This window comes from Arachis ipaensis, chromosome B04 (genome assembly GCF_000816755.2).
Source record: "Arachis ipaensis cultivar K30076 chromosome B04, Araip1.1, whole genome shotgun sequence".
Classification (NCBI taxonomy): domain Eukaryota; kingdom Viridiplantae; phylum Streptophyta; class Magnoliopsida; order Fabales; family Fabaceae; genus Arachis; species Arachis ipaensis.
Window position 1 is genome coordinate 38,267,413 of NC_029788.2, and position 14,552 is coordinate 38,281,964.

Here is a 14,552-nt window from a genome sequence, read left to right on the forward strand (position 1 = left end):
AAAAATACTATTTATTTTGACACTTATTGACTATAAAATATTCTCAACAAAAAATTTTAACAAAGAATGAGATGAGATCTTGAAATTAAAGAATAACTTGAGATTTTGAAGATAAAGAATGAGTAGTATAATCCTAAACTGAGAGCAGTGTGATGTCAAAATTAACAGAGCCAAAGAAGAAGAAAAATAGTGGAGTGAATTGAAAACAAATGAGTGTCAAAATTGATGAGTAATTTTCTACGGTCAAATTATTCATCAAGAAAACATAGAAAATTTGACATTTATGATATTTGTCAAAAATATATATTAATTTTGATATTTAATTATGGTGTTAAAAAATAAAGTGTTAAAATAACTCTATTTTCTTGTAGTGATTATTCTTTTGATAATTTCATGTTTGTTCTTATTCTAACTTATTCTTTTCGTCTAATGTTCCAGTGCGATTGCCTTTTACCGCAATCGTTTACAATGCACCATATCTATCAAATACCACCTTGAGTTGTATTCACTTATTCGAGTTCTAATTACATGGATGTAATCGTCCAACGAAGGGGCAGTAAACTCTATTTTAAAGGTATATTATTTTATTAATATATTACTAATTTTATCATTTAATATAAAATAAATTGGTAAAATTTCTTTAATTTATAAGTAATTTATTATGTTATTCATTTATTTGTCCTTAATTTAATACCTTTAATTCAATTTTTTTTTCAATTAGATGTTATTGGACTCTTGATCGGAAAAGAAAAGCTTATATCATGATCAAAAATAGGAAGAAGTGACCATTACATTGTGGTTGATCTTCATGATTTGGAGTATATGTAAAATTTTAATATTTCACAATAAGATTTTGTTTTGTAACAATTATCTATACATATGCAAAATATTTTATCTTTTTCATCATATATTACTACTTATTTCACTTAATACTTGCTTTTATTTAGAAAAGAGAAAAAAATGTGCACACTATGAGATCAATTTATAACTCAATTATTCAATTATCCATGTGATCACCAAACAACCGAATATATACTTATTCTCCAATTTGTAAAATTTAATAAAGGCATTGGTAAACATATTGGTTTAACTTTTTATTTAACGTATTTGTCTATATTATATTTGTAATCATATTATATCTATTTTTACGAATATACCTTTTTTTAATTAGAAAATACTCTTAGTATTAGCATATGGTGTATTAAATAAATATTAGTGGTTTTAAATTATTTATTATTTATTAGAGAACTTTGTGCATTAGAATTCTCTAATAATTTGTTGTTCATTTTAAGCTGATTTTGATATGTTCTTAGTTCACGGTAAAACAATATATAAAAATTTGTTGGTGAAAAGTATTACAAGGTTATTTATGGTCACATTGAGTATATATGTCTGATTTATTGAAAAAAATAAATTACTAAAATCAATTAATAATTATTTTAGAGTTGATACACTTAATACTAAATTAAGAAAAAAGAACAATGCATAACATGTTATAATTTTATTAATCAAATTATTATAATTTAAATTAATTTTAACAAAACAACTTAAAATTATAATTTCAATCTTATCACGTGCATGACATGGGTTATTACACTTGTTGTTTAGTATTAGTCAACTTGGTTTGATATATTACATAACATAAGTTGGATTTAGTAGATTTTCAACCCCCAAGCAACCCAAAAATAAAACAAATTTTGATATTTGCAATTTAATATTATTTATTTTTTTAAAATGTTAAAGCCCATATAAAACTACTGATGGATATAGAGCTGTACACTTCCATCTGAAGTGATAAGATTTCAATAAATAGCATTTAATTTTGTATGTGGAAAAATAAACTCTATCAAATTCTCACCTACTTCATCCCTGTATGGACAATGTGAAAGCCAATCAAATAAAATAATATTTTACAAAACTTATTGTATCACCTCTGTGATATGTGACCCTCCTTCTAAAGTTTCAAAAACATACTATATTCAGCCAAGGAGAATTTTTACGCATCACCGAAAAATGAATCGTAAGAAATATCAACTGATTAATCCAAACACATGGTAGTTTCAATAAGATATGTTTTGTTTAACAGTATTTGGGAGCATGGCATGATGTTTGGGAATTAGAAAAGGGAAATTAAATTATTGAAATATATTCAATGTTGGGAAGCTGCTTCAAGGATTTGGAACCTCACCCATAAACCCTTCTATGTTTACTGTTGTGTTTTACTCCTTCTACGTAAGTGTGCTTTAATATAGTTTATTGTTCATTTAATTATATGTTAGTTTAGGGCTACTTTGATTAAATATGTGCTGGAATGTTCTTTATTGTTAATAAAATGTGGAGTCACTATGAAATCTCACCATGACATGTTCTTTATTGTTAATAAAACGTTCTACTTCTAAATTTTTTATATGCTTCTATGTTCCTATCTAGCTTCATCCAATTTATGAAATCTCATATGTTCGAACAACTGATAGTGTAAAAGATTTTCGAGGGATATTGCTTCCATGTAAAATAATACAATTTTACATAGAGATAGTTTTGTAATGATATTTTGTCAAGAAAAAATAATACAATTTTTTCTTTTCCATCATTAGATATAGGTTTGTTGAGAGAAATATCTTCCTTGAAACCATCCTCACCATAAAGAAATAAAAGAGGGTATTCTAATATAAGATAAGCTGGATAAAGTTGATTACTCCGTTGTAATCTTCCACTCTGTGTCTCTACGACAATGTCTCTGTCATTCTTATCAATATCAAATTCACCCACTATTAATGCAGCAATCTCATTTGTTGACGGAAGATTATAGCGTCTACCATCCTTACCCCTTTTAACAGAATTACGTGAGTCAACTCTCATTGACTCCCTAACCATACGAAAGGACATTACCAGGACGTTGTGTTCGTCTAGCATATTCTTTAAATCCTTTTACAATATCTTCATGAATTAACTGGTTTTCTGCTTTGCTATACACTAACAACAATGTACATAAGATATTTAACATTCTCTAAATAGAAAGTCTCTATACCCCCTATTATAGAATCTGAGTAAATTCCCAAAGTGGTCCCTGAGATTGATGCCGTGCACCAAAATAGTCCCTGAGATTCCAATTTTTCCAATCTCAGGGATGTAATTGGTGCAATTGGAATCTCAGGGATGATTTTGGTACACGTAGTCAATCTCAGGGACCACTTTGGGGACTTAGTCTATAGAATCCTAACATGAATTTGTCGTTAAATTTGAGTACTTGCTACAAACCTGAAAAAGTTCATACGATTCTGGATTTCATTCTGTGTATCATACATATATAGCTGAGCAAAATTGGCGACATTGCCTTCTGGTGGTATGAGGCTACCCATCAAGTGATAATTCTCTCCACAAAGAATGAAGGTAGTCGGTCCTTTGCTGCGATTGATGCTTCGGTCTATCTTTGTGTAACACCCTACCACACAGAACTTTATGCCTAGGACATAAATCAGAGGTGGTGAGGTGCTACAATCTCTAAAAGTAAAAATATGTATATAATAAAATTGAAGGTAATTGTAACTAGGAGCCTTGAAAGGGAAGTTAATAAAAAACGAAACAAAAACTGCATCACACACGAAAGGTAAGCAGAAAGGTAGATAAGATCAAACGGAAAAGGTAATATATATATATAAAAGATCAGAGTCCCAAAGATATAACTAGCAAGTTTCAGGCTCGACCTACGAAGTTAAGGCCAGCCGGAGTATACACACATACACGTATAACCCAAAAGTCTAACTCAAACTTCAAAATAGACACCCGTTTCTCCAAGTTAGCCTCTAAGAGGGACAAAATATAATATATACAGGTGGAGAATTCTATTTACATATATGTACATAAACCAAATACAACACTATGTCCCAAATAGTTCTTCGCTTCCAAGAGATAAAGGTGCCTGCATAGTTAATATAAAAGGTCCCGGGAACACACACACACACACACACACACACACACACACACACACACATATACATAAATAAAAATACAACACTAAGTCCCAAGAGTTCTTTGTTCCCACTGAGTCTCCAGAATGGTCAGCATGGTGCCTCGCATCCTGCATCTGAAAACAACGATATATGTATGGATGAGAACTAGGAATTCTCAGCATGGTAAAGGTGCCCACATAGTTAATATAAAAAGTCCCGGAAAAGTCAGAGGCGATCCTAGAACTTCGACACTTAGATTTAAACTTAAAGATTATACTAAACCATAAGGTTTCGGTAATCTATCCAGGGATCCTAATTTTAGTCTAACTATTCACCTCCTGTCAACCCAATAGTTCACTTTCTATCTTCCCCAACCCTTTGGATTACTGGTGGAACTACCCTCAGCGTCACCTCCACCAGCATGAGGGATCTCTCAGTTGCAAAGAGATATAAGACAAGTAAAGAAAACACAAGTATAGATAGCAGTTACAGCAAGTAGAACAAGTAGCAGATAAGAAGAGATAAAACAGTTAAACAAACCAAAATAATACACACTCAGATAAAATATACAAATACATATGATGAATGTCTTTCCTACTGGCCATGAGCTCACGTGTCGGTTATACTTCCAGAACCTGACACATCCGGTAGCTAACTCGGATATCGTCTCTCGACTGTGCATCTCCAGGAGGCATAAAATTAGGGAATTAGTGCCCTACCACCTTGCAGACAGAAGAGAGAAAGAATGTGAGGGAAAACATCGGGGGATTAGTGCCCTACCATCTTCCTCACATCACACAAAATCCAATCACAAAGAATGTGGGGGAATAGATCAAGGCATTAACGCCCTACCGTCTTTCCCACATCCAACTCATCATAATCACAACAAATACGGGGGAATAAATTGAGGGATTAGCACCCTACCGCCTTTCCTACCTCCAACTCATCAATCACATCATTGCCATTAATTATGTCTCATTCATTCTCAAATTCGTTTTTAAACTCGGTCATCATCATCTCAATCAAACTCAATCATCATCATCTCTTAATATCACCATCATTCTCATCATATCTCATTCATCACTTTCAATACCTCATCGAACCAATCATCCACTTCTCAAATCTCCTTTGATACCAAAACTAACTCCATTAACATCCTTACCCCTATTCCGTACCCTAAAACCTAGCTATCGGACCTTAAACAAGTGTAAAAGAGGTTTGGAAAGCTAGAAGTTTGGTCAGACATCCAAAGATATCATATTTGGCCAAATCGTGTATACTGCTCGCGTACGCAAGCATCCAAATTTGCAGGTCCACGTACGTAAGAGCATGTCTGTGTACGCAGAACGCCTGGGCAGAGCCCAAATCCTGCGTTGTGTGCATGTTCGCGTACGCAACCACCCTTCTTTCCTCAAAAGCTGTTAAGTTTACAGAAACCAAATTTGTACACTAAACTTCAATCGCGCATAACTTTTTTTGTTTTAAAAGATTTTTCCTCCATTCTTCGAACAACATCACAGATCCAATTTTCATTCTAAACAAGTTTTACAAAATTTAGGAGTCCGGAAACCAAGTTATGACCCGCCGAAGTTGGTCAAAATCAACTTTTACCAAAAAATACAAAACCTTTATTCCTTCCAAATCCTCAATTTCAAATCAAAGTTTCATACCCCAAAACAACATTAATTATGCTCAAACCATATCCATATCCTCTCCATCCCTTCCACAGTACACCAATATCCAACTTCATCAATTCCAACCCAAATAATTCATAATCAAAACAACATTATTCATAATTCATCAATATATCATTATCATAACTCATAATCATTATAAATTCCTCATCATTAATCAACAAGCAACACATTCTCATAAACAAATTCAACATTTTCATCAAGATTACTAATCCTTAATTTGTTCAAATAGTTTAACTTATCCTACGGTCAACTAGTTGTCTAAGTTTTCATGTGACATTAAACATTAACTACCAGAAACCAAAACCATACCTTGGCCAATTCCCCCCGAAGCCTGAAACACCTCAAATATCCACCATTCCTCAAGCTCCAAAGCTCCAATTCCTCTCCAAATGAAAATTCAACTTTCAAGGTTCACTCCCAAGCATCCAATTTCATCAATTCAATCTCCAATTCAACATAAATTCTATCTAATACATACAACTCCATACATAGCCACAATTCAATACCTAAACTTCACAAAATCAAAGTATTCACAAGGGATATGAGTTTCTCACCTTGCCCACAGATGATTTGGGGAAAACCCAATAATTATCCATCGCTAGAGTACTCCTAAACTATCAAAATCACAAAATCTCTCAATATCAAAATCCAAATTCATGGAAAAGGGGGGAAATGGAGAACTGGGCACAAAATATCAAATTTCTTACCAAATTGTTCAGTGAGTTTTATAGAGGATTCTGAGAGAAATGCATGGCCGCAAACGGCTCGTCAATCGAAGCTTTGAATTGAAAGTTACAAAAGATTGAAGTTGGAAGTGATTTTGGGGGATTTGTTTCACTTTGAATAAGGGAAAGGGTTGCTGATGCTAAGATTATATATGAGGTGATGTAAGTGCACTTGGATCCACTTGGAGCCGGTTCAACCGGTTTAGTCTGTTAGCTCGTTTTGGGGCCAAAAACTTTTAAAATTAGTGTTAAAATTCATATTTTAATTATTTCTACTCTTCTAAACTGTTAAGTTTAATTTTCTAATTTCTTTAAATAATAATTAATTTATTAGTTAGTTATTTACTAATTATTTGAGATTTACACTTTGCACCCATTGAAGTGAACTAGAATATGCTATTATAAGCTCTAATGTTTTCACGAAAGTACCTGCTTTTAGGACTATCTTCATACAACAAATTGTATAGTTCCTTTGGAGCATCTTGTAAATGGGGTATTTGAACTTGGCCTCCTTTGCAACAATTTGTGTATTTAGGTTCAGTTGCTTTATAGTGCTTGTTTGTGCGTTCATCATACCAAAAGAGTGCATCACAAGTATTCAGGACCTATAAACAAATAATTAACATATTACATGGTATTCAAGACAAAATTCACTATTTTCTACTTAAATAGCCAAAGTCATTGAACCTGTGCTTGCATTGCAATGTGTTGTTTTGGACTTATTTTTGAACAGCCTTATAATACTTGTATTTGTTTAGCAAATGCTATACAAAGTGAGATATAATCATAACAAAAATTTTAATTTTACTCATGGTGGAAAATTCTCTTATTACTTATGTTTGGCTTATAAATATTATGTTCTCACTACTGATTTATTGTTTATGAATGATGATAAAGACATGTAATACCTTTTCCAACTTGTACTGTTCGTGTGTTAGATCCTACAACTGGTGGCAATGTCATTGGTCCCCTAATAAACCTTTTTTGCTCTATTGGGTCAATATAAATATAGTATATTATTCAGATTATAGACTAAGTACATGTCAACCAAGGACCATATTTATAAAATATAAAACTACTAAATATATATATAAAAAAATTCAATTACCTGTTCATTTTCCCTATGTTTGGATTTGTACTTTAATCGAGACTAACTTCTTGTGTACTTGTTATTGAGCTCAAGTCTAGTTCAATAGTGCTAGAACTTCTCCTGCCTAAAAATACAGATATTTATTAACGCCCTCTTATTTGCAAATACACTTGTATATTGAGCTTTGATAACAACAATAGTGGAATACCTCCTGCAGATTTTTTATGAATGATTTCCCTTTTTCCAGCTAGTTTTAAAGCTCTCTCTCATCTGGCATTCTTGGCATCATTTGTGTAGATTTGAACTATTAACTACTTTGCTTAATGATAATGTACAGTAATTGTATTTTCAGTTATAATGTATGAAAAATATTGTCAAGATATAAATTATTGTAACTACAACAACCATGAGTTAATGATGGCCTTTGTATCATAGAAGTAGATTTATCAAAACAAAATGAATATTATTTTTGTTAATACAAAATACCTCTCGAGTCAGGTGTCTTTCTTGCTAAATTTCTTTCTATAGCAAAACCCAAATTGGATTCGTTGTTGACTGTGCTTCCTAACCTTATAGATGTTTGTATGCTTGTGTCACTATTTTTCCAATAAATATTGCTCTCCTTTCTTACAAGGTACTTTTTATATGGTTGTATAGAACCTGATTGAATCGAACATGTATGGCTTAAATGTATTAGCAATTTTCATGGTGCCAAAATATAAAGTTATTATTTAGTAAGAGTATTAGTTATTAGTTGACAAAGGAGTTCCCATCATATGATTTAGTTCACTATCTCGAGATATTGTCGGTCCCATTATCTTGTTTGTTAGTGTCCTAATATTATCATACAAACTATACACATCAAATTTCCTTTTGTTTAAATATGTATGTATTTCTCTTGAAAAAAAATATAAAAACTATATTATCCTCTTAGAAAGTTTGACATACCCGAACACAATATTGTAATAAATAAAAATAATTATGATAACAATAAATAAATAAATAAATAAATAAATAAGTAAGAAATAGTGAAACCCATTCCATGATATTTTACTTCCTTCTGTTAACCCTATCCATACACGCACAAACATCTTTCTTTCTCACCCACACACTGAGAACAAAAAAATGAAAAGAGAAGAGAATGAGATGGAGAACAGAGGAAGAGAAAGAAGGAAAAAGAAAAAAAAAAAGAGAGGAGGAAGTGGGGATGGCACCGGCGAGTTGAGTGTTGTCATTGCCATCAGCATAGAAAGGGGGAGAGATAGAGAGAGAAGTTATGAAGGGAGAGAGAAGGAGTGAGCTCGATGCCTAGTCTCACCGGAGCTTGAGGAGGAGTAAGCGACGGCCACCACTGTTGACGCCTTTGCTGTCGTCGCCGTTGAAGGAGGCTGCCGGTGGTACCAACTGGAACTGTGTTGCCGTTGGGTTTGAAGGGTGGGGCTCGTTGGAGTTGCTCCTGCTTTGCTCCGTCACTGTCACGCTCTAGTCTCCATTGTTTCCCGAAGCTGGAGCTCGCCGCCGAACTGAACACCGCTGGTTGAGCCATTAATATCCAACACTACCGTGCTACTAGCGTCGCTTTCTATCCTGATCCTTGTTTTCTTTGTTTTGTGTTGTTGCCTTAAAACCCCAACAATAACTAAAGAATTTCAACCTTTGATTTGGCACTCCGGATTCGATCTATTCGGTCCCTTGGGACCAAATTGTGAGTAAACTATGTATCTGTAGTGAGATTTAAATTTCATATAATTCTTATGATTATAAAAAGTTATTTGAAAACTAATTACTTGAATAATTAATGATTAGAACAATATTATAATAGTTACAAGTAAATACTTTATGTTGTAATTGCATTTTGGATGAAATTCTAGTTTAAATTTGGTCAAGATATATATATATATATACATAAGTACTTGATTGATGCTGCACTTTTGAATTGATTGGCAACCCTTAGCCTAATTATATTTTGTATGTATAAGAGAGGTTTTGGAGGGTTTTAAGATAGAAACTGCAGTTAGCGGCAGTAGGCGCAAATTTTGGTACACCTTGATCGAATAAAATTACATTTTCAGGGTCATATGAAATAAAATGATACCTGTCGTTTTATGTCCACAAAACCAGTGGAACATGTCTGTTTCATGTCCATAAAAACTGTGGAACATATCTGTTTTAGAATTCACACAAAGAAAAAGTCACCTAAGTGTGATTTTTTGTCTGTTGTTCTGAGAATTTTTTTTTTGAATTAGATAACTTTCCACTTATTTTTGCATAAATGATTATTGAAAGCTTGAATGTTTAATATCTAAGATTAATCATCTGTGCATGGAAATATGTTTCTAACCCTATTATTATAGTGGATTTGCTTATGTGTTTGAATATATTTTATTCACTATTACTATAATAGATTTACTTTAGCCAATCGCATTATATTTATACAAGTGTCTCGTCTGGGCTATGGATGCTTTGTTTACCACTGAGTTGTGAAACTCACTTTGTTGTTTTAGATAAGAGCTTTGATTCTAACTTTGTTCCATCAGTTTCACTCTATTTTTCTCTTGAATTGGTAGGATTCTATTGTTCAAAAGCATGATGTATTGTGTATATATCTTGATAAATCTTTAGATTTGTTAAGTACTCCATACATCACAGGAAGATTTGACTATAGTGATTTGAGATAGTTCATTTTGTAAATATTTACCTATATAGTTCTACTAACTTGGAAGTTATATAAAACTATTAGATTATATTTTATTGTATATCTTAAACTAGAATTTTTTGTACCTATGTTGAATTTGAGTTAAAATCTAATATTTGAGTATGTGCTGATAGTATTTAGGAAGGTGTATTTGATTCTATTTCTGTGAAATATATTTCTGAGGCTTGCTGGGAATGACTTTTCTAAGTGCCAGTCATGACTAGGTCGGGCTGTAACAAATATGTACTTTGCTAGCTGGCCATGTAATGAACCTAAATTTTACGATTTTTAAACCAATAAACAACATTTTGCATATATTATTCATTCTTCTATAATTTGAGTTTTGTTATAGTATATTTTAAAGCAAATGATATTAATAAACCATATGCTTATGCACAAATATGATACCTGAAGAGGATGTGTCTGAGTTAAAGTTCATTATTTGAAGAGGATTTCTACACTCCTTTTGAAGACCAGTGTGAACTTCGTTTGATATCCTTGCCTTCTTCCTCTTCTCTTCGGTAATAGCTCTCCTTTCTCTTCTAGCTATTGAAGCATTTGCTTTTTCCATCTTTTGTATCTTCTCCATGTTAAGCCAGTGTTGATGATTGACGTCAACAACCAATGTTCAAGAACTTTTTTTGTTAGTATTACATGTGGGGTAATTGGGTAGATAATATGATGGAATTTTCTTGGTATTTGTGGGGTTTTTTGCTTCAAGTGACCAATTTCTATCATCTGACGGCTTAGGTAATTTTAATTGATACCACTAACTCATTATTAAGTATTGGTAATAGCTGTTGGTAGAAAAAAAATTGTTCGGTGAGAACTAGTATGATACTCCTTAATAAGCAAATTTAGGTAATCAAATGAAATTTCACTTTTGGTCTGAGTCAAATTATAATTGACATTACTATTTTGTTTATATATTTAAAAGATGTTTAAAAGTTTTATGATTAACGTAGAGTTTTAAAGGCAAGATATAAACCCATATTATGGAAACCATATGGATGCCTGTTGAGAATAGTTTATCCTCATAAATCATATAAGTTATTAATATCCTTTTTCTAAGTATATATTGCACATCTGATGGCCTGAATTCCTTTAAATTATAGAGGTTCATTCTATATTTTTTATAATCTATATAATGCATTTGTTGTCTCAATTTTATAAAGTTTATTTTGCTATTTTAATTGGTTTTTATATATAAAGACATCATCAACTATTTGGGATTTGATGCTGATTAAGAGTTAGTTACTTTTTCATGATGTTAATTTAAATTTTGACAAATTATTAAGGTCTATAATATAGAAATAATTTTCTAATGTCCCCATGAGAATGAAAACGAATATTACATAATTTTCTAGTTGTAGTACTGATGAGCGGATAATTTATACGCTTTTTGGCATTATTTTTAGTATGTTTTTAGTAGGATCTAGTTACTTTTAGGGATATTTTCATTAGTTTTTATGTTAAATTCATATTTCTGGACTTTACTATGAGTTTGTGTGTTTTTCTGTGATTTCAGGTATTTTCTGGCTGAAATTGAGGGACTTGAGCAAAAATCAGATTCAGAGGTTGAAGAAGGACTGCTGATGCTGTTGGATTCTGACCTCCCTGCACTCAAAGTGGATTTTCTGGAGCTAAAGAACTCGAAATGGTACACTTCTAATTGCGTTGGAAAGTAGACATCCAGGGCTTTCCAGAAATATATAATAGTCCATACTTTGGCCAAGAATAGATGATGTAAACTGGCGTTCAACGCCAGCTCTTTGCCCAAATCTGGCGTCCAGCGCCAGAAAAGGATCCAAAACCAGAGTTGAACGCCCAAACTGGCACAAAAACTGGCGTTCAACTCCAAGAAGGACCTCTACACGTGCAACACTCAAGCTCAGCTCAAGCACACACCAAGTGGGCCCCGGAAGTGGATTTATGCATCAATTACTTACTTCTGTAAACCCAAGTAGCTAGTTTATTATAAGTAGGACCTTTTACTATTGTATTAGGTATCTTTGATCAGTTGTATGCTATCTTAGATCACGTTTGAGGGCTGGCCTCTCGGCCATGCCTGGACTTTCACTTATGTATTTTTAACAGTAGAATTTCTACACTCCATAGATTAAGGTGTGGAGCTCTGCTGTTCCTCAAAGATTTATGTAAAGTACTACTGTTTTCTATTCAATTCATCTTGTTTCGCTTCTAAGATATTCATTCGTACTTCAATCTGAATGTGATGAACGTGACAATCATCATCATTCCCTATGAACGCGTGCCTGACAACCACTTCCGTTCTACCTTAGACTGAATGAGTATCTCTTAGATCTCCTAACCAGGATCTTCATGGTGTAAGCTAGAATGATGGCGGCATTCAAGAGAATCCGGAAGGTCTAAACCTTATCTATGGTATTCCGAGTAGGATTCAATGAATGAATGAATGTGATGAGCTCCAAACTCGCGATTGCGGGGCGTTAGTGACAGACGCAAAAGGATAGTAAATCCTATTCCAGCATGATCGAGAACCGACAGATGAATAGCCGTGCCGTGACAGGGTGCGTTGATTATTTTCACTGAGAGGATAAGATGAAGCCATTGACAAGGGTGATGCCTCCAGACGATTAGCCGTGCCGTGACAGGGCATTTGGATCATTTTCCCGAGAGAAGACCGAAAGTAGCCATTGACAATGGTGATGTATCACATAAAGCCAGCCATGGAAAGGAGTAAGACTGATTGGATGAAGATAGCAGGAAAGCAGAGGTTCAGAGGAACAAAAAGCATCTCCATTCGCTTATCTGAAATTCCTACAAGTGATTTACATAAGTACCTCTATCCCTATTCTATTATTTATTTTCGAAAACCCATTACTGTTTTATATCCGCCTGACTGAGATTTACAAGATGACCATAGCTTGCTTCATACCGACAATCTCCGTGGGATTTGACCCTTACTCACGTAAGGTATTACTTGGACGACTCAGTGCACTTGCTGGTTAGTTATGCGAAGTTGTGAAGATATGTTTAGACCATGGTCCTGTGCATCCGTTTTTGGTGCCATTGCCAGGGAATCAATTTCGAACAACAATTCACAACCTGAGTAGCAATTTCGCATACCAAGTTTTTGGCGCCGTTGCTGGGGATTGTTTGAGTTTGGACAATTGACGGTTCATCTTGTTGCTTAGATTAGGTAATTTTCTTCTTGTTTTGTTTTCAAAAAATAAATTTCAAAAAAAAAATCTTTCAAAAATTTTCTCATCTGTTTTCGAAAAAAAATAAAAATGTTTTCAAAAAATAAAATTTATTCAAAATTTTTAAGAATGAATTCTAGTGTTTCATGAAGCATGTGAAGCCTGGCTGGCTGCAAAGCCATGTCTAAATTCTTTTGGACTGAGGCTTCCAAACCATCAGCATAGAGGCAAGTTACATATTTGATAAGTAATGAGCAGTATATTCTGATATCTTGCTAAAGCTTGGCTGGCCATTGGCCATGTCTAGTGTTTTGGACCGGAGCTTTCATTGAAAGCTTGGCTGGCTAGTGAGCCATGTCTAATTCCTGGACTGAAGCTTTAGACTAAGAATGCAAGATTCCTGGAATTCATATTAAAAATTTTAGAATCCTTATTTTTCTTTTTCAATTAATTTTTCGAAAAATCCAAAAAAAAAAATAGAAAATCATAAAAATAAAAAATATTTTTCTGTTTCTTGTTTGAGTCTTGAGTCATGTTATAAGTTTGGTGTCACTTGCATATGCATCTTGCATTTTTTCGAAAATTCATGCATTCATAGTATTCATCATGATCTTCAAGTTGTTCTTGGTAAGTCTTCTTGTTTGATCTTGATGATTTCATGTTTTGTGTCTTTTCTTGTTTTTCATATGCATTCTTGAATTCTTAGTGCCTAAGCAATAAAGAATTCTAAGTTTGGTGTCTTGTTTTTTTTTCTCTCATCAAATTCGAAAATTTGAGTTGACTTTTTCAAAAATTTTTAAAATCAAGTTGTTTCTTATGAGTCAAATCAAATTTTCAATTTGAAAATCTTATCTTTTTCAAAAAAAAAAAAAATCAAAAAAATCAAATCTTTTTCAAATTTCTTAGTTATTTTCGAAAATTCCAAAAATATTTTTCAAAAATCTTTTTCTTATTTTTGTACCAAATTTTCGAAAATAACAATAACAATTAATGTTTTGATTCAAAAATTTCAAGTTTGTTACTTGCTTGTTAAGAAAGATTCAAACTTTAAGTTCTAGAATCATATCTTGTGATTTCTTATGAATCAAGTCATTAATTGTGATTTTAAAAATCAAATCTTTTTCAAAACTAATTTCAATCATATCTTTTCAAAAATATCTTTTTACCTTATCTTTTCAAAAAATTGATTTCAAAATATCTTCTCTAACTTCCT